This window comes from Phaenicophaeus curvirostris, chromosome 3, assembly GCF_032191515.1.
Source record: "Phaenicophaeus curvirostris isolate KB17595 chromosome 3, BPBGC_Pcur_1.0, whole genome shotgun sequence".
In the NCBI taxonomy this organism is placed as follows: Eukaryota; Metazoa; Chordata; class Aves; order Cuculiformes; family Cuculidae; genus Phaenicophaeus; species Phaenicophaeus curvirostris.
In genome coordinates this window covers 37,579,574-37,597,744 of record NC_091394.1, presented here as the reverse complement: position 1 = coordinate 37,597,744, position 18,171 = coordinate 37,579,574, and the positions used below count along the sequence as shown (strand labels likewise).

At 42.3% G+C, this 18,171-nt stretch overlaps 1 non-coding gene across 1 annotated transcript; it reads right to left on the bottom strand.

The window, feature by feature from the left end:
• Positions 1–9,650: 9,650 nt before the first annotated feature.
• On the bottom strand, positions 9,651–9,740 carry TRNAY-GUA (transfer RNA tyrosine (anticodon GUA)). Its single transcript is given in 2 exon segments — positions 9,651–9,686; positions 9,704–9,740. It is a non-coding gene; the product is annotated as a tRNA-Tyr (tRNA).
• Positions 9,741–18,171: the final 8,431 nt, after the last annotated feature.

The window sequence follows — 18,171 nt, the reverse complement described above, 5'->3', positions numbered from 1 at the left end:
TGCTGCTGCGCAGAGCAACATGCTAGCATGCCTTGGAAGAGACCCAACATGCTTATCAGGTAATGCATTTCTTTCTTTTAATATCCAAGGTGAGTTTGGTGTTCATAGAAGTACAAGACTGATGGGCTTGTTGACTGAAGCAATCCACCACCTTGAGTGAGACATTTCTCCCCTGGACTCCGAGTCCTCTACAGGTAAGCAGAGCCACTAAGTATGTGGCAGGGGGAAGAGGGGAGACAACACAACCCCACATGAGGTTATTGCTGGGAAAGCTTGTTCTGCACACTTGCAATGTATTTGGGAGGAGTATTGTGATGCAGGACCCTGGAAAAGGCAATGTATGAATACTAGCACATTCCCCTGTATCTACCCAAGCAATTAATGCAAAAAATACCCCTACACTCCTCGAGGCCCCCAGCCCTCACCCCTCAAAGACATCAGCACTAAGGATGTATCTGTGACTCCCTGGATTCTCATCTTTCTGTTGATGATGCATGCAATGGTATTTTCTGGACCAGCACTGGTATAAAGCAAGAAAAAGAGGGAGAATCAAGATGTTTTACACCACTTTCAAACTTCTCTACAACTAAATAACCTTTAGTGGGTTTCTTTTAACCTGACTCTGATTTTACCCCTTTGAAACAAACACCACTCTCATCCTTGTCTCTCTTCTCCGTATGTGTAATAAACCTTTTCCCCTTACTGGTTCTCTCTGCTTCAAGATCTTTGCCTATATATGTCTCTCTTTCTAAGCCATTTCCTTATTTTCAAATATCAACCTAAATGTCTTTCTAATCTCTGTAGAATGCAATCTCAAGATCAACTGCAATGCATTTCAGCCTAGCTCAAAAGCTGAGGGGCTTCCCCGACATTGTTTTTATAGCGATGAGGGAGCAAAGTTCAGGCCTTGTCCTGCTTTCCAGCTAATCTGAGCTTACATGAAAGCTCCCCATGATACACAAAGAAATATTTACTATATGAATTGAAGCAACATTTCTTGCTTTGCAAAAATAAAGTTAGTGTTTGAGCTAGGTTTTCTGTCCGCTGGGTTCCTGATATACAGTGCTTGTTATGGCATCCTGACAGGTTTCTTCTTCACTTTCTCAGCTGGATCTGCTCACAAGAAATAGAAGGACCAAGATTTATGAACTTAAAGCAGCATTTTGTTGCTTTGCAAGACTAATTCAGCAAAGGTCAAGCAGCGAGAAGTAAAGAATGGAGAAGCAAGCACAGAAGCAATACAGATAAGTGAATCCGATTAATTTTTCCCTTGGAAACAGTAGAGAGAGGATTGCTTTCCTTGGAGAACATGAGTTTGTAACAGAGATGTTGCCACCATTACAGGGATGACTAAAACATGGAGTGCAACTACTTCATCTTTTATAGAGCTCTGTGTCCACAGAGAGTAAAACCTTTAGAAAGCAATAAGCCAGTAGAACATCACAGTTATTAATCTGGGGTATTTTATCTTTCTTCTCTGGCTATATCTATTAGTCATGCATGTGAATCTATAAACAAACCCCTTTCCTATATTCTATACTTATGTCCCTCTCTTTTGTTCTTTTATTGGTTTAAGCTGTAACTTACCAGGTGAAGAAAATCATTCTCATTTTTATTACAAGCCTCTATAAGTAATAAGTCATACATACGTTAGGAGTAAGAACTAGAAATAATTATTTGCCAAGTTCTGTCTTTCCTAGCAAAGAAGAAACAGCCATCATTTGTCTAGGTTTTTTTAACAAGGTGAGTATTGTCATGTGCACTGAGCAGAGAGGCCTCAGCAGAAAGAAACCAAATGAGAAGGAACCTGTTGGCACCTTGACTTCCGTGAAGCCACATTTCAGAGGGCTTTTCACCAGTCATTACTGGGGTTGGGGAAGAGGGGCTTCAAGTCACATTCATTCTCGAATCACCAATGATCCCTTATCACTCATCTTGACTTTAGGCTTTTTTGTTCTGTTTTTATAAGAGGATGTGGTATTTCCTTGTAATTCATTCCAGAACGCTACCTGCACTCCCCTTGTAAGGGAGCAGTTGATGAGAACAATGCCTCTTCATTCAGCTACACTGAAACTGCAGTATCTGCAGCCCTGAAAGAGCAATCCAAATCAGATTAAAACCGGGATTTTCTTTCTTTGTCCCTGTGTGCATCAGTACCTCTCATAGGGGAGATGACAACTGCCCCCAGGGGAAGTGTGCATTGGTCAGAGCAGGCTCTCCATAGTGGAGCCTGCTCTTTTCACTGGTATCACCTTCACTTTCTTCCCAACAACACTGGAAAGGAACCACAGTTGTACGCACTACTTCAATCTACAAGGTCTCAACCAGTCTCTTCCTTTCCTGAGTCAGCGCCCATTTAAACCAGGTACTTTAATGAGGTTTGCCGTTTAGGCTGTGAGCCTTTCTCTTTATTCTGCCCACCAGCCACCTCGAGGGGATGATGACCAATGCTAATCGCAGAGTTACGTCAGGGTAGATCTTTGTCTTTCAGAGAGTAAATTTCTTTGCTCTTTAATTTGCTGCTATGAATCACATTTCCTATCCTTCCAAGAACTGTGCAGGTAAGCGAGTTTCTGTACAGAAACACCCAGCACGTTGCTTTAGCGCTGCTCTGTTACCTTTTTATTTGGGGTTTTTTGTTAAATATATCATTTTACGACACATACATTGTTGCTACATTGTGACAAGCTTTTAACTAGTGAGGAAGAACCTTTTACAACTGCATTTCTGAAAAGGCTCCAATTTATTTCTCATAAGGATCCTTGGCATAAAAAAGCAGATTAATGTTCAGAAGTAAGTTAAATGAAAAATTGAGGCTGCTCAGAGGGACATGTTAAAGGCTGACTAGCACAAAAGGGTACTTTCTGGCAAACTTCTTGAAGCACTAAAAGAAAAGGGTCAAGAGTCATCTGTTTAAGTGATGATCTCCAAGGCAAAAATATTGGCCGGCCAGTCCCATAACTACAATGGACTATTATATGTATGTTCTATAGTCTGAATGCATCAATTATACTCATCTTGTAGCTTCTCGAACATGCTTAACTTGCTATTTCCTTTTATTCGATGTGATAGCACATAAATTAATGGAAAGGCATTTTATACCTTCTCTCCTCTGTTTTAGATTTTGAGGATCAGTGGTTTCATTCTGAATAATTTAGAGGGAAAAACTTTCAAAACCGAGGGGGGTGGTAGGGCACGACTGTGTCTGCAAGAGATCTATCCACTAACCACTCTTATATGGGATGGGAAACGGCTTTGCCAATCAATAGAGCATCATAATTCCTCTTCTAACAGGAAATGAGGACTCAGTGCAATACTGCAGTTTTAATTTTAATGCAGTTTAGAAGAAAAAAGCACCAATCACCAGATGCTCATCAGAAGACCATTAAATGTTATTACTATATGCTGTTTCCCTTGGGAACTCTCATGGTTAAAAAACAACAATAAGAAGCAGCCTATACCCTTTCATAGTGAATCCCTTAGTGAATCTCTTCAGCTGCAGCTCAGTTAAGAGGTCTGACAGGTCACAAGACTCATCATAAGTTTGATTATTTCTCAATAGGCAAGCTGAGATGAGGATAATTGCTATGTTTTTACAGACCCTCTTGCCACAGAGCACCTCAGGCTCTCCTTCCTTCAGCCCGATGAAACATGGCCCAAACACGCCTTCATGTCCTCTCCATTTTTCCACTGTCATTTCCAAGATACATGTGCTGTTTCATTTCTCAAAAAGGACTGAGCACTAGCCTGTTCATGTGCACGTGGCTTCCTGCAGGAAAGTAACAGCACACCTCAGCTTGGAGGTAGACGGACCTTGGAGCAGGGCTTCTGCACTAGCAGCCCTGCTTGGCTGCTACCATTCTCCTCCTTCCCCATTTGACCACAGCAGAAGGAGCTCTCCCTGTCAGCACACAGAACTTGGCTATCCTGGCATGGAGACAGTGCTGGAAAACTGCTTGTGGCAATGCTCTGAGATTCAGTACAGCAATAGCCTCCTAGCTTTTTATGCACTGATAGTTCGGTATCTTTCTCAGAGAAGGAATCAAGGAGATAGTTCAGGCTGCAAAGCTGCTGCAACCTGAAATCAAGGCTTCTTCAAGGGTAAAGTCAACACTTTACCAAAAGTGAGGAACTCCAGAGGCAAGGAAGCATGGAGAGGATACACAGCAGTCAGAGCCACTGAAGGCTTGGGTGGCTTTTTCTGCTCTGCTACAGCCACTTAGGACCCATCACTCAACAGCAGCAGTCTTGGGGGTTAACAATGTTATATGAAATAGGGACATCAGTACCTCTCTATGCCAAAGGAATGTGAGGATAGATTCACTAAAGATTGTGTGGCATTCAAAGTATAGTGATCACAGAAAAGCTTTATAATGACATTAAAATTATTCAGATTTCTTGAAGTTCCACATACTCCAAAAAGGACACTATGGAGCACTAACATATCAACTCTGAATTCGTAGAGACCCATATTTCACAAATACAGACCTCCTCAGGCCTCTGAAAGGTTTGGGGAGCTTAAGCATAATACATGCTTCACCTGTTCACATTCCTTTTCCTCAGCCTTCACATGCACATGAAACATACTGACCCAAGAGTGAGCAGTAACTTCCCTCCCATAATCCCTGGGAAGAAAAAGGGTAGCATACTGCAGGAAAGAGGAATGCTAAGACTTCTCCAGAGTCAACAAAGAAGGAGCCAGGACTCGTAGCATCCCTCCTAAGCATAAAAGCACAGATGGTCAGAGACACGCTTCTTAGGAACTGGCAACAAAATGGTAAATCCAACTCACAAATTAGGTATAAAGAAGTGGTTTGTGGTGTTGAAGAAGCATCTGACACTGCTTTCTGTGAGGCAGGTGATATTCAAATAGTACCACTTTCATTTTCACAGTGGACATCTTTAAGCCGTCAGCTAAGTAAACCCCACACTGTAGTGAGTGTGCTGAGAGTCTTCCAGGCAATAAAGCCAAACACCTACAGCACCTCATCACTAAGGGGTAACTGACCACTTTTAATACAATAACTTATTGTGCATTGACTAAATATGGCAAGAGAGCATACACTCTCCAGATGACTTTCGAATTACAAAGTCACAAACTTCAAAGCTTATTTGGATTCACATATAAAATACATTTTGATATTTACAATGTAAAAAAAAATCTAGTAAATGAGGCAAACATTTTAAAATAGTGAATGGTGAAATGGCACAACTTGAAATAAGGAACTAAACAATGCCATCAAAATGGCTTCAATCTGTCCTGAGGACTCTAATCATTTCCAGATAACATGTGACTGATTGGATGTCTCTGGCAGCAATTCTTATCAAGGCCTGATTATAACAACTACAATAGAAAGAAGAAAAATTGGCTGGTTGAAGGTCTTTAAGAAGGCCTGAAGAAATGTACAAACAGTTGCTCAGTTCAGTGTAAATCTACCCGATCTGGTGGTTGCAAGTAAAGGCAGCAACTGCCGTTGGTTATTTCCAGCCATGCTGAGATGTTTTCATTGATTCAGCCAAACACACAGTGCAGAATAGTTTTACTTCATGGTAAAAGGAAATCAATTTGCAACCACTTGCAGTTTCTACAAACTAGCAGGTAATCAGCAAATAATCTTGACTTGCTTCTTAGTTTTAAAAGGCTTTTCAAGGTCTCCTTACTTGTACATTATTTTAATTGTCACAATTCTACCTCTAGAGCTGTAAGGGAACCATGCAGTTGTTTCTGTTCATTCGTATTATTACTCCAAACAGGAATCAAGACTGTGTTTTCCTTGCCATCGCAAAAAACTTCACAAAGATATGACCCTGCTCAAAGAGCTTTATCTAAATCTGCATGGCCAGAGACAACAGGTGGGCTACAAGAGAGCAATGGCAGCAGAAAAAAATTATAGGGCTTAAAGGAAAGCAAGAGGCTCGGTACAAAGTTAGTTCTTCAGTCCTATCACTGCTGCAGCACTACATTCCTGGGCTGAAACCCAATACCCGAGAGTGCAGCTCACATAATTCACAATTTGGAAACTACCTAGCTTTTCTGAAGTTTCTTTAAGGTTAACCAGATTTCCTTAGGCAGGCCCTGCATTGCTCAGTGGTTTCACGCTGTGTGAGAACAGCATTCCCTGCAATATGGCTTTGATGCAACCAGGTGAAATCAGGTGTCCAGAGCGAGGCTGGGATTCATTAGAAAATCAAAACAAACCTCAAGATATACAAAGTCACTCAAAGCAATACAATGGAGAACTTGGGGTTATGCCAGTGCCAAAATTACACTTTCAATTTTTAACAAAAAGTTACGTTTGGAATAAGAACAGACAAGATCAGTCACTAACCATGTAACACTTAAGGCCTAGCAAAGGTGCGAAATAAATAACCATGTAAGAAGTGCTGTGAGCACAGGCAACTGAATCTGGCTTACCAAGGTGTCCTGTGGGAATGCAAGCACTGCTCTGCCCTTTAGGGAAAAAGTGCAGATATTTTGCAATATGTTTACTCCAACTGTGTGAGCTTCAGTGTCTTCACCACAGAGTACTGTCTGCTTCTAAGCCAAGGGATAGGTTAAAAGTTAGTTTTGGGAAAAGAGGTGAGACAAGAGGAAGAAAAAAATATTTCAGAAAGGGAAGGAGCATCCCACTCATCCCACTGATAACGAACATTATTTTGTCTAATAGGAGCTTACTAGTCGTGGTCTCTCGTGTCCCCAGATGGTTAGGTCTTTGTTTCAGAGGTCTGGTCTGTGGGGTGCCACTCCTCAGACAAGGATACGGCAACCTTCACACATTGTCCAACGAGCCAGAGAAATTTGGTTCAGAGAGGAAGCTTATTCAACATTAAAATGAAGGTTGAAGCTCCTAAACACAGAAGACAATAAAATTTTTTAATACTTCCTACCTTTGTTACATGAAGTTCAACTCATATGCTTGAAAAATACCAGAACTTTATTTAAATTCACATTTCTGTCTTGATTGCTACATTTACTGGAACTGTAATAAAATTACCTTGTGCAGATGTCATTGTGGAGAATGACACGGAGTTACTGTCACCGTTGTATCAGCATGGGGCAGTCCTGGTAGCTGAAATAGGATGACACGAAACAGCCATGGGATATCAGAAGCTAACCACATCAGGTGGTATCTTCCACCAGCACCCAGTTACCCTCTGATGTGCAGTAATATGAGGATGAATCCATGCTGCAAAAACTCACCCTTTTCCACCACAGAACGAACATCACATAGGTGATGAGAGCCTACTTTTAATTAATCCTTTCTCCCTCCATTTTGGCTTCAATCACACCTTGTGTAACCCAGACTGAAATATTAAGTCAGTAAATACCTGTGCATCAACAAAATACCTGTGAGGCAGTCAGTCCATTCATCCTCACCACCATTCCTCAGTCTCAGGGAAAGCATTGGTCCCTTTTCTGACACAAGCACAAGGACTGACTTTTCAGAGTTATTGGCAGATTTTGAATCAAAAGCTTCCGGGTTATTGCAGCAATTAAATGCACAAGGCATGTATTCATTCATTTGGAAAGGTTCCTACCTTGTCTCATTGCTCACTAAGACCATAAAAGGCACATTGCAAGGAGGAAATCTGTCCCAGGCGCCAGGGAACCGATTTGTAACCCGGGTTGGTTACTAGTACATCCGAGTTCCTCCTGTGGCATCATCCAGGCTCATACCCCTCTCCGACTCGTCTAATGCAACTGCCAGACTCCCACTTCAGACACTGCTGCTGTGCAACCTCGTCCCTGGGAGTCCTAGCAGGGCTGCAAAGGAGGCTCCTTGCCTCCTCACCCTTGCTTTTTTACCTTATCCTGCTGTTGGAGGATTAGGAAGCAATAAATGCATGGTCTGCCCACCCCCAAAAGAGCTGCAAAGAGCTGCAGAGCTTGTTTGGTTGAGAGGAGAGGCAGAACTACCTCTTTCCTGTCTTGTGCCTCCTTGTGCTGAAAACCCATTATGGTTATGAGGTTGCAAGTGTGTACCTTTATGCAGACTGAAGAGGAATTAATGCAGCTGCATTTGGAAGGACAAAGGAAACTGGTGTTCTACTATGATCGATGGTCATTGATCTGATGCTAATTAGTGAAAAAAAAATATTTTAAAATACTGGAGTTACATATAATGGCTTGATTGTTCATTCTAACTTAGTACTGGTTCCTTGATGCATTTGACTCCACCTTCTAGCAACTATTTCTTATTAATTTATACTAAGTATATTTATAACACAATGAAAGGTAAGCAGCCAAACAAAATTGCCACCTCCTTCTCCTATCTTTGTTCGGCTTAGCACTGCACTTTGCATGATGAGATGCTTTGCATGAGAAGCTTTGCATTAGCTTTGGGATTTGGATCCCTAATGTCACCACAACTAATGTAAACATCTAAAACCCTCTAATCTTTTCTTTAATAAAGCTTCTTACAGACCTCCCAGAGCTGACTGTGTCTTGTGAAAGTGAGTCAGCTTTCTGTGTGAAACAAAATTTTCTTTGACAGATCGCAGTGCCCTGTTTTCTATTCTCTGAAAATTTCTGATATTGGTTCCTGTGTGAATGAGCCCTCAGAATGCCTCAGTAACTTGGTCTGTGGTGTACCATACAGCTCTATTGCCTCCTTCTTACTCATTTCCTTTGCAAGGATCTCCAGCCTCTACAATCCTCCATTGAAATGATCAGGTAATTATACAACTCAGGACAGTGCGCATAGTGATATTCATGATCTTCTCACAGGCCAATGATTATAGCTGTATGTAGAGGCTGCCACAGAAAATATCTGAACCCAAATGATAGAATCATAGAAAAGATTGGAAAAGACCCACCGGATCATCAAGTCCAACCATTCCTATCAACCACTAAACCATGCCCATCAGCACCTCATCCACCCGTCTTTTAAACACCTCCAGGGAAGGTGACTCAACCACCTCCCTGGGCAGCCTGTTCCAGTGCCCAATGACCCTTCCCATAAATTTTTTTTTCCTAATATCCAGCCTAAACCTCCCCTGGTAGAGCTTTAGGCCATTCCCTCTCGTCCTGTCCCCTGTCACTTGGGAGAAGAGGCCAGCACCCTCCTTTCCACAACCTCCTTTCAGGTAGTTGTAGAGAACAATAAGGTCTCCCCTTAGCTTTCTCTTCTCCAGGCTAAATATAATCATGGTGTTCCTCTCAGCATAAAAACATTTTTCTTCCTTGCCTCTCTTAGTCCCCTTCTCAAAACCTCAGAACTTTGAAATGCAAGAATGAGACAGAAAAAAGGAGTGAAACCAGCAACAAGAAGGCTCCAATAACTGGACCTACCCCGGTTTTCAACACCCAACACAGCTAAAAGACACTCCACAAGCTCTGCACTGTAGCTCTGCTCTAGCCAATAAGGGTCAGTGAAAGGTATTCAGCCCCTGCAGAAGGGAAGTGCCTATGATGGGCATAGACTGATCAGGTAGAGAGGTGGCCACAGCCAAAGCACCATAGATCTAAGAATCAGCTGAAACAGACAAGGCAGGTAGTAAAAATTAAATCCTTGAAAGTGGCATGTTTTAAGTAGACTAAATTTCTCATGGAGCTTATAGTGGCATATGGTTTGAAAGGGCAATTCTGCAAAGTTGTAAATTGCAGAAATAAGTGAAAGACAAAACCAAAAACAATCTCCTAAAACCTTTCCTTCGAGCCGGAATTGAACCAGCGACCTAAGGATTACTTTCTATAGTCAGCCTACAGTCCTCCGCTCTACCAGCTGAGCTATCGAAGGAAGATGAAGAAGGAGTGCCAAGAATGAGTCAAGACTATGTCAACAATAGCCTTAGGCTCTAATGGGTCTCCATATGTATTGCTTTTCACAACAGCAAAACAGTGTCCAAAAAAAGGCACAAAGATAATTTTCCTGAAAAACTGGATTTTGGTTACAAAACTGCCAGTTTTCTGCCAAATAGTTCGCAGCTCTTGTAACACTGGTGGGGATGGTAGTGTTAAGTTTGGAGCTCCTGTGATGACCCACATGAAACGTGTCTACCGCTTGACAAAGAAACTTGCCCACTCTTTGGCAGCCTTGCTGTATTTCCTTAATTGAGATAGGAAAAGAGGGAGAACTCCCCTCTGCGCAATTCCCCACAACAGTTCTCCAGCCAAATCCAATGACAAAATAGCAAACAAATCAGTGAACACACACCCTGAGAGCTTCCATAGTAAATGCAGAGGAACAGAGGAAAACGACAGAAAGGAATAACCATTGAGGTTTTAATTCAAATCCAACCAACTCTGACAGTGCACGTAAGACCTCTTGTACACAGATGAGGTTGCAATGTCTGACATTGCGACTGGTGGTCTCTCCAGCCCCTGGGCCTGGGAGGCTGAGCACTTTGTGAATCATCTGTGTTAATGCCACAGCTCACAGCTGCGGTGATCAAAAGCAAACTATACTCTTCTATGAATTATAGTGATTCATTAATATCTCAGCTGCCTGAGCAGCAGGGTGGGGTGGAAAGCTGCTAGCAGATACCCTGTTTGCTGAAACCATGCCATCCTACTTGCTATGGGAGTGTGGGTAGTAGTGTTAACTCAGTGTCCTATAGCATATCCATCCTTAACCCATGCTTACCTCCTCCTCCTCCTTGTGACTCAACGACAAACACCAGGCTGTTTTAGCAAGCGTGTAGCAGCAAGTTGAGGAAAGTGATTATTTCCTTCTGCCTTGGCTCCCTGGGACAAGAGAGATGAGGAGTGAGTCCAGTGGAGGACCACCAAGATGGTCACGGGGCTGGGGCACATGATGTAGGACGGCTTGTTCAGCCTCAAGAAGACACAGATAAAGGAGGGTCATCCTGCAGTGTGCAACTACCAAATGAGAAAGTACAAGGAAGGCAGGGCCAGGCTCTGCTTGGAGGTGCACAGTGAGAGGAGGGGGGAGCCAGGCACAAGCTGCCATCAGAGGAATTTTTATGAACTATAAGGGAAGAAAAATACAATGAGAGTAAAAATGTCCACCACTGCAAATGTTGCCTGGAGGATGGAATCTCCACCCATGGTGATACTCAAAGCTTGACTGAACACAGTCCTGAAAACCTGACCTAGCTTTAAAGTCTACATTGTCTGGAGGAAGAGGTTGGACCAGATGATCTCCAGAGGTGTCTAGCAAACAGACACAAAAGTGATGCCCGTGTCAGGAAGGTGACTTCACAGAGCAGATTAACTCACAGCAAAACTATCACCACATACTTCTCTGTCAGGAAAATACAGCTCTTCAACTCACAATCAAACTCTCAAACACACATATTATTTATTTTCATACTAGCAGACATTTTAACGCTCTGCTAAAAGCAGCACAGATCTTGATAGAAACTCAATAAGGTGTCACCCTGTTTTTGTTCATGGGAATACCGGAAGGTCAGGAAATATTTGACTTACCTACAAGGGAGTGTTGCAGCTGCCCAGAGGCCTAATCCTGAGACCTGTGATGTGTCATGACATTCACGTGCCCACCAAGGATTATCAAGTCAGCTGATGCTGTAAATAAAAACACACAATGGAGAGAAACAGAACTGCTACATGCCTGTCAGGGCACTATCTGTACTCTGTGAGGTCAGATGGCCTTGGTGGGAGGAGGTTCCCAAGATAGGCAAGAATGTGAGGTTAAGGTTGGGCTGGAGACAGAACGGCACAACAGATAACATGGACTCAATCTCCTAAATCAGAGCAGATAGCACAGCCCCAGGACTCTAATCTTTTCCAGTTTGCAGACCCCACAACATTTCCCAGCAGGACTTCAGGCTCCTTTCAAGTATTTTTGAGCCTGTTGTCATGAGTCTGCCTTATCTGCATTACCTTTCACAGACCCTTTAAATACACTAGTCCCATCTGTGCATTTAAGGACCCCAACACTGAAAATCACTGCTCTATCCAGTCATACTTATTCGCACTGCCATCTAATCCAGAAGTGAGGTACCAAATACAGACTTTAGGGGAAGTATCACCATCTTTTTGCTGTCAAATGTTGTTTCTGGTGAAGATAATCCTAAACAACTTCTACTTTCCTGTAAGAAATCAGTAGCAGTGAAGTCAAGATAAAAATTCAAATGGAATCAGATAAAAAGTGGATGCTGTTACTATCTATGCGTGAACAAACGGGATGCAGAAACCACAGTGTCGCCTTGACAATAAAAAGCATTGGAGTTCTCTTTTTGTGGAACTTGCTAGCAGTGATGTATGGGTGATTTGTGAGAGATAGTCTCCTAAACTACAAATGTACTCCCCAGGGTAGCTTTTCAAAGCTGATATTCCTACAAAAAATTAATTAATTTTTTTCCAATTTTTTGAACCTGGTAAGCTTTGAATGCTTAACAGAATTAAATTTGGGCATGGAGTTCATGAAAGATCTCTGATTATTTTGATTCTTTTTACTGATTAAATGAAGATACCAAGCTTTGAGGGCCATGTGACTGGAGCCCTGAGCTATATAAAGAGAACAGCTCACCTGTTTCATGTGGTGTAGAATAAGATGAAAGGAAAGGATGTAGCTTGAAAGGAGGATGGAGAACAGCCAGAGGTAAAGCTACTAATAGCCGGACTGTATAATTACACTTGGTAATGCTATGTGTTTTGTTAAGCTCGGATTAGCATATGATGGTCTCCAGTGTTTTGTATACTTATGGGCTGACTTTCTAACACGGCTTTAAATGGTTTAAAGGTTTTTTTTCCAGTGAAAAGCTTTAAAAAATCTGGTTGATGTTGAGGGACTTGAGGGGATTGTTTTCTTTTGAGGTGGAAATACGCACATGCTCTGAATACAAGCATTAGATTGGACTCACAATGAATTTGTGAGATCATTGTGTTCAGTTTCATTCTACCTGGCGTGTGTTCCACGCCACTGGTTGGCTGCTGTGGTTTCTGTACCACCAGCAAGTGATGAAACCAGGATATCTCACTTTGGCAGTCTTGTATGATACCCCTGCAACAGAAAAGGAGGTTTTCCTAAAGACTCTAACTCATAGCAACTTGAAGCATCCTCAAAACAATCATCTCACTCTGTCTACCTGTTAAAATTCAAGAAAGAAATTTCTTTGGGCCAAACCATCTTTGTACTAAAGGCTGAGCAGCAGCTGGCACAACAGACCCCCAGCCCTCAGGCTCTGTTGTGATGTAAATAATATGTACAACTCCTTGGGTCAGCTTCAGAGACAACTTTAATAACATGCCAGCATGAATGAATGCCAAGGGGCAGAAGGTGGTAATGCAGAAGGAAAAGAACTGGGAGAGTGCATGAAGGTTTCATATAAAGGAAGTTTGATTGCATCACTGCAATATAGGCTGCATTTCAGGAAATACAGAGTTTATAGGCTGTTACCTACAGCTATCAGGTTTTGTTGTGCTCAGAGAACCTGCTTAACACTTCTGATGTTTCACTGTTATCAGTAATAGATGTCCAGAGGAAAGCATCCTTTGGGTATTCAAAACCTAAGCTGTGTATGCTCATCCACAGAGATATCTAGCTTAGTTTTGCTACGTAACAACATTACAGGCCTAAGGTGGCTTTTAACACAAAAATATTTTCTTTAGACTTAAGTCATTTTACATCGGTTTTCTTCCGATGACCAGTTCCATAAGCAGCTAAAACACAGAGTCTGAAGACCCATAGCAGTGCTCAGACATCCGATTCAGGTTGTGCAATCCTCTTCAAGCACACAGTTTAGCACCAACAGCCAGAAGCAATTATACTTGTGCCTGAGAGCTTGCCCCATCAGTGGGCAAGGAAAGGAATAGCCTCAATGTAATTCTCAAATTACTCTTCAACAAGTTAGACATTCAGTCATGTAAGTTCAGCTGAGAAACGCAGGGAATTGCATTCCCCTCTCCTCTCCTACAATGGGTTCCACGTCTCTCCCTTCTCCTGCTGAAAGGAAGACTAATACTGAGTGTGCTCTTCTGAGATGATGACGATCAGCCCAGGAACTTTTGATTATTGGGTGGCAAGTTACGGTGGACTAACTCCAGGCTGCTGTGAATCATAAGCCATCAGAGAGCCTGAGCCCTATCTAGTTTAGCTTAGTTTCCATCCAACAAGTACCACACTGAACTTTTTTTTGTTTAAGAAAGTGCTCAACTAATTGCCCTTAGGCTCTCTATGTCCTGGCCTCATCCAGTTGGGGAAGTAAAAGAGGGTATTTCTAATGGATAACTTCCACTTTCCAGTCTTGTTTCATATCCCACCCCCTCATAAGTCAATATTGCTTTGCAATAGCAGTTGTAAAGGCCATGGTCTCATTGGAGGCTTCAGTGTCAGCAAACCCCTGCATCATCTGGGCAAGGGCAGCAGTGCAAAGAACAAAAGCAGCCCTACTTGGGACACAGGAGAGCCCATTGCCTCTTGAGATTGCTTCCTCCCAGGAGGCAGCCCTTCCACCTAGCCACTTTCCCTTCTCTTGGTCGTCAGGCCTCTCAAACTATACAAGTCCTAATGAAAATGAAACACGCATGACATATATGACAATGAGAGGCTCAGCTACTGGCAAAAAAAAAAGTGTGAAATTACAGTATCAGTGTGAGAGGGAGAGATATGAGCCCTCATTCCCCAGGAGAGAATTTGAAAGTGCATCATTTTTTCCATTCATAAGCAGCATTTAAGGGGCAGCTTTTGGAAGCTGAGAGTGGGACTTGGAAGAAAAACAGCACTTCTGAGTGGAGCAAGTATTTCTGGTATAAATATTTGGGACCCTTTTTGATACCCTTTTGGGACCCCTGGTTTGGCATGGGAAGATGTGTGTATGCAGCCCTGATGAAGAGGTGTGGTTCCTAATGTGTTCTTCTACCCATAGCTAATGCTTTATCCAACCTTTCTGAAGACCAAACAGTAAACCCTTTAGGGATCACAAAAAAACCCCACCAGACCAAAACAAAGCAAAAAAAAATGAGTAGGGTATGACTTCTTAGATGGCTTCCCCTTCACCGGAGAATTTAGCAATCCTGTGTCAAGTCTGTCTGTGGTAGGGGACAGTAGTCTCTCTCACTCATGAGAATCTAATTTATTTTTAAATAGCACTTTAATATAGCATAACAACATTACCACACATCTTGCTCAAGCAAAGGATTTTTCCAATCTATATTCAGTGCCAGATAGAGTGACTATAAAATGAGTAACTGTACCTTAAATTTCTGCTTTGGCTATAGTGCCAGGAAGCTAATTAGACAAACTCTGACCATGTCTTCTGGACCCAAATCCACATTACTTGGATGCATAAGAATGAGCTCATGCTTCTAGGGGCAGTCAGACTTAAAAGGATGATATAACAGGTAAAGGAGCAGAGAACAACGGCCACTCTGGGGCCCAAACCAGTAAAGCAGCAGCAGCAGCTTTTTTAGTCTATATTTAACACCTCACAAGGTGGCCAAAATACGTTCAAAGCATAGAATCATAGAATGGTTTGGGTTGGAAGGGATCTTAAAGATCATCCAGTTCCAACCCCCTGCCATGGGCAGGGACACCTCCCACTAGACCAGGCTGCTCAAAGCCCCATCCAACCTGGCCTTGAACACCTCCAGGGATGGGGCAATGGAAGCATGTCTGAGGCATGAATGCTGGGCTCAGACCACATGTAAAATTAAGCTCTAAATACTTTTTGACTTTTCCAGGTTATTCTTACATTCCAAAACCCTATGTATTGGATCCAACTGCACACGCCAATCCTGATTGGAGCTGACCATGCATTTCATAGCCCACAAAGCTACTGACCTTCTTGACTCTGACAAGCTTTGCTGAGCGATGATAAGCCTGCATCTACAGGGTCTCAACAGACCAAGGAACAACAGTTTCAAACCTGAGTTTCACTTCCGACATCAGAAGTAAAAACCTTTGGTCAGGCATGAGTGTCTTCTGATGCCTCTTTTGCAAGCATCTACGTTTCTGGGAGATGACTCTTGAGAACTACCATCTTCTTACAAAAAAAAAAAAATCTGTCCTGTTCCCACTTCCTTATCAGAAGTTGGGTTGCAAACTATACCCAGATATTACATGGTCCTCTTTTCTGGTATTCCTACCTCTACACAATCAGGTCCAAATGTTTCCGATATCGCTATGTATCAAACAGGGACAGGGCTACTATCAAATTTAGTCACACCTTGAAACATACTTTCTGAAAGGGATGAGCAAACTTTAAAACATGAAAACGAACACCAAAAATAATGGCTCCATCCCTACAAGCTGCATAGCCCTTCCTTTTTCCCAGGTTAGGCTCAGCCAAAAAAAGGCGGCACGGGTCTGAGAAAGGAGCTGGGCCAAGGGATCTTATTGCTACTATTTTGTGTGCATTATCTGTATGGTGATAGCCGGTGAGAAGAACCTCAGACAGGGATTAGTGTTCCACTCAACTAAGCACTGCAAAAACAAACACCACAAAGACAGTTCCCTGCCCTTTAGAGATAATCTTTGGCCATTTCTCTGCAGCATCTGGCTAGAGTAGGGCATAAGGAATTGTATTAGGGTGTACTGCATGGACTGCATGTAATCTTATTTCTATAAACCTTGTTCTTTCTTAATCTACTGCCCTACTTCTGTTTGTTAATCTAACTCATCACCTCAGTCTAAATTTAGTTTGTGAGCTTCTTGAACAAAAGTCTTTGTGTCTTTTCATTTTTTTTTCATTTTGCATGAGCCATGAAAAATAATATACATTACCGAAAATGTGAAACAAAATAACTTCCTTCCCTCTCTAAGAAAAATTGTGCATGATATATTTAAATATGCATATTGAGATGTTATTATCTTGATTATTTATTTCCATAGTGCCTAATGTAATCCTGTGGGTCAACAAGCAATACAGCTGGTATGGCAATATAAATAAAGAAGTCTGGTCAACTTTGGTATATATATACCGATTGCTTCTCCAGATGATACGCAGACAAAGGAGATATATCTGCAAAATAATTCCAACTGGTTAAATACAAAACAGTCTGCTGGTACAACACATTGTGATCAATAAATCAGCTTTGTGGGCCCCTGTAAAGATAAAGAAATGTGAGGAAGTCAGGACAATACAGTCTCGGCGTCTCCAGGACCTGACCAGAACATAGGCATTCTCCTATCTCCACAGCTACCCCTTCCAGGACAGCCTCAAGCCTGTGGCACACTCTTACCCTGTCTGCAGCCACAGCAGCTTCAGTTCCATCAAGGGAGCATTTTGTGGCATAGAAGGCTGTTGGAGCATTGGCAGTGTCTAACCTTTCCTAGGGAAAAGGGACTACCTGGACCAAAGAGTCTGTAAGCTAGTGGATAGAGTAGTGCAGTAGGGTCCAATAGCTCTGGCATCATCTGTTACTAACATAACCCATTCATGCTCTAGGAGAGGAAAAAAAAAGAGATACTTGCTTAAAAGAAGTAAAACCAACATGGCAAGTTAGCTTACATAGACAGCGTAGCGATGGTACTGATGGCAAAGTGGTGCAATTTACTTCTGGTTCCCCTCCAGGACACACGGATCTGCCTCGTTGTCTGCTTTACATGCAGTGACACTTTTCTGCAGGCTTAAAAACCTCAAGTTTATTCTGCCCAAGACAGCAGAGGGCACGAAAAAGAGAGTCACCAAAGAAACAAAGGACTCCCTTAAACAGCATTCTGCTTATTTTCATGACCAGCAGCAAAAGATGGGTTCAAGCTTTTGAAAGGGTATCTCTGCAGGCAAGCAAAAGTGTGCAAATATTGTGATCAGCTGCCTTCCTCAGCTCAGAGCACCCCATGCTCACTTGAGGAGGTGTGGGGCAGGGGGAACCCCTTCCTTCACAGCTCAGCAGTCAAGGCTGAGAACTATTCAGATTAGATGAGGAATTTAAAGTGGAAATCATCTGACTCTCTGTGTGTGCCTCTGTATAGCTGAACTGTGTTTAAAGAAAACAAACGGCTTCTTATAGTATACCTGCAAGGTCCAGTTCTAAACGGGGCATAAGTAAGCCCCATTTTTCCTGCCATTGCAAAATTAAATGGGATAGTGTGGGGTTTTTTCCTCTTCTGAAAGCGAAGAATCGGGAGAAACCCATGTCAGTAACAGTATGAATAAATTGGCAAGATCTGCTGTAAATAGCTTCAATGCTAAACAAAAATAAAACAAACAAAAAATCATATTGCAGCCATTTTAAGATTTCAGCTTCCTTCTTCACCCCTGCCACTAAGCAGGCTTCCTCAACATGTGACAAGAAGAATT